This window comes from Nannospalax galili, unplaced genomic scaffold (assembly GCF_000622305.1).
Source record: "Nannospalax galili isolate Female #2095 unplaced genomic scaffold, S.galili_v1.0 scaffold54, whole genome shotgun sequence".
Taxonomy (NCBI): Eukaryota; Metazoa; Chordata; class Mammalia; order Rodentia; family Spalacidae; genus Nannospalax; species Nannospalax galili.
In genome coordinates, this window is record NW_008341028.1 from 3,846,508 (window position 1) to 3,850,115 (window position 3,608).

A 3,608-nucleotide genomic window follows, 5' to 3' on the forward strand; every position below is an offset into this window, starting at 1 on the left:
GTTGAGTTTTGTGTTTGGTGAGAGAGAGGGATCTAGTTTCACTCTTCTAAGTGCTGCTTTCCAAGTGGACCAGTACTGTTTGTTGAATATGCTGACTTCTCCAGTGTGTATTTGTGACTCCTTTGTCTAAAACCAGGGAACTGTAAATGTGTGGATTTAAATGTAGGTCTTCAATTCTATTCCACTGATCAATGTGTCTATTTTTATGCCAGTACAGTTCTGTTTTTATTACTTTAGCTCTGTAGTATGATTTGAGATCAGGGATGATCATGCCTCTAGGAGTTCTTTCATCATTCAGGATTATTTTGTCTATATTGGGCTTTTGTGTTTCCATATGAAATTGTGAAATTTTAGATTAGGTTTTCAATTTCTGTGAAGAACTGTGTTAGAATCTTAATGGATATTGTATTGAGCATATAGATTGTTTTTAGTTGAATAGCCATTTTCAGAATACTAATCCGACCAATCCATGAGTTTGGGAGGTCTTTCCATCTTTTGGTATCCAATTTCTTTCTTCAGTGTCTTAATGTTTTTATTATAATAGTCTTTCACTTCCTTTGTTAGATTTATTCCAGGTTATTTTTTTGGTTTTTGAGGCTATCATGAATGGGATCTTTTTCTGATTTCTTTCTTGGTATGTTTGTTTTAATATATAGGAAGACTACTGAGTTGGAAGTGTTAATTTTATAATCCTGCTACTTTACTGAATGTATTCATCAGCTGTAGGAGTTTTCTGCTGGAGTCTTTAGGGTCTTTTATGTACAGAATCACATCATCTGCAAAAAAGGATACTTTGACCTCTTCCTTTCCGATTTGTATTCCCTTTATCTCCTTAGTTTGTATTACTGCTCTAGCTAAAACTTCACATACTGTATTGAACAGAAATATATGGCGTAGGAATCTTTGTCTTGTTCCTGATTTTAACTGGAATGCTATTAGTTTTTCTCCATGTAGTGTGTTGGCTCTGGGCTTGTTGTGCATTGACTATACTATGAGAGTTACGTCCCCTGTATCCCTAGATTCTCCATGGCTTATCTTGAATTTTTCCAATTCCTTTTCTGCATCTGATGAGATGATCATGTGATTTCTCTCATTGATTCTGTTTATGTGGTTGATTACATTTATTGATTTACATATTTTAAGTCATCCCTGAATATCTGGGATGAATTCAACTTGATCATTGTATATAATCTTTTTGATGTGTTCTTGCAATTGATTTGTATTTGATTGATAATTTCTGCATCTATATTCATCAGAGAGATTGATCTATAATTTTCTTTTTGTAAGATTTCTTTCTGGTTTAGGTATTAGAGTAATATTGGTTTCATACAAGTAATTGAGAGTGCTCCTTCCTTCTTTATTTTATGGAGTAATTTGAGGAGTGTTGGTAATAGTTCTTCTTTGAAGGTCTAGTAGAATTCTGCACTGTTCTATCTGTTCCTGGGCCTTTTTTACTTGGGAGATTTTTAATTACTACATCTATCTCATTGATTATTATAGATCTGTTTGAATTATTTATGCCATTTTTATCTAATTTTGGTAGATCGTACATATCTAGAAACTTGTCCATTTCTTTTCGATTTTTCTCATTTAATGGAATGTAGATTTTGAAAGTCTATCCTTATGGTTCTCTGAACTTCCTTGGGGTCTGTTGCAGTTTCCTTTGTCACTTCTGGGTTTGTTCATTTGCATCTTCTCTCACTTTCTTTTGCTTAATTTGGTAAATATTTACCAATCTTTTTAATCTTTTCAAAGGGCCAATTTGGTTTCATTGAGTCTTTGTATTATTTTCCTCATTTCTAGTTCATTAATTTTGGCTTTGATTCTATTTATCTCTTCCCATGTACTTGTTTTAGGTGTTGTTTGTTCTTGGTTTTCCAAGTCCTTCAGGTGCACCATTATTTATGTGAGATGTCTGTGATTTTGTGATGTAGCACTTGATGCTGCCATGTTTCTTCTTAGGACTGCCTTCATTGTGTTCCATAGGTTTTGTTATGCTGTTTTCATTTCCATTCAATCCTAGGAAGTTTTAATTTTCCTTTTTGATTCCTTTCTTCAAATTTCATTCAGTACTGTGTTGTTTAGTTTCCATGTGTTTGTGACCCTTTCCCATTTTTATTGCTACTGATATTTAGCTTTATTCTTTGTGGTCAGATAGAATACAGGACAATATTTCAACTTTCCTAAATTTGAGGAGAATTTCTTTTTGTTGTAATATGTAGTCAGTTCTGGAGAACATTCTATGGGCTGCTGAGAAGAAAGTGTATTCTTTGGTAATTGGGTAGAATGTTCTGTAGATGTCGGTTAGGTACATCTGATTTATGATGTCATTTAACTACAGGGTTTCTCTATTATTTTTTGTCTAGTTGACCTGTTGATTGGTGAAAGTGGAGCACTAATCACCCACTGTCACTGTAGTGGAGTCAATCTGTGCTTTGAAATCTAACAAGGTTTCTTTTCTAAAATTGGGTGCTCTTGTGTGTGGTGCATATTTGTTTAGGATTGTAATATCTTTAAGGTGTATTTTTCTTTAATGAGTATGAAGTGGCCTTCCCTATCTCTTCCGACTAGCTTTAGTTTGAAGTCTGTTTTGTCAGCTATTAGAATAGCTACACCTGCTTGTACCTTAGTTCCGTTTGCTTGGAAGATCCTTTCTCATCCTTTTACCATAGGTGATATTGATCATTGTTGGTGAGGTGCATTTCTTGGAGGTAGTCAATTGATGAATACTGTTTTTTTCAATGCAATCAATCTGTGTCTTTTTGTGGGAAGCGAGCATGGCCGAATCAGCCAAAGATGGCGCCTTGGCTGGCTGCCAAACCTCGTGCTGTTTACTTCAACTCTTGGCTGATTGCCAAGGCTCGTGATCCTCGCTTGTTTACTCCAACTCCCTGAAGCATGGTGAGCCCGAACAGGTGCTGCCTGCCTGATGATCTTGCTACGTGGCCAATGAGCTGCACTCTGCCTGCCCGCTGCACGTGTGTGTGTGTCCTGATTGGTTCTGGCTGGGGAGAGGGCTGTTGGAAACGATATATGAAGAGCTGAAGTGTGCCAATGAGCTGCCGTCCCGCTGCACGTGTGTGTGTGTCCTGATTGGTTCTGGCTGGGGAGAGGGCTGTTGGAAACGATATATGAAGAGCTGAAGTATGTGAGAGATAGGAGAGAGACAGGAGAACAACGAACAACAAAGTAGTGGGTGAGATAATGAAGAGAGAGAATATGAGAGAGAATAAGAGAGAATAAAGGAAGAGTGAGAAAAAGAAGCTTGAACCTCACCTTGGTGTCTGTGTCGTCTTTCCTTGGCTCTGCTGGACAGAATCCCGGTTTGCAGCAAGTGGTGGCCCATACGGGGACCCTGATGCTCTGGAGTTGTAAGTAAAAGACAAAACAATAGTGTTAGCAAAAGTTCCCCCTAAGAGGGAACGGAGGGAAAGTTTCCACAAGGTGGAACGGAGACTAAAGATCCCTAGGAAAAGGGACGGAGGAGTATAGATAGATAGATAGATAGATAGATAGATAGATAGATTATAGACAAATGATTGATGATGATAGATAGATGATAGATATAAATGATTGACATTGATAGATAGATAGATAGATAGATAGAT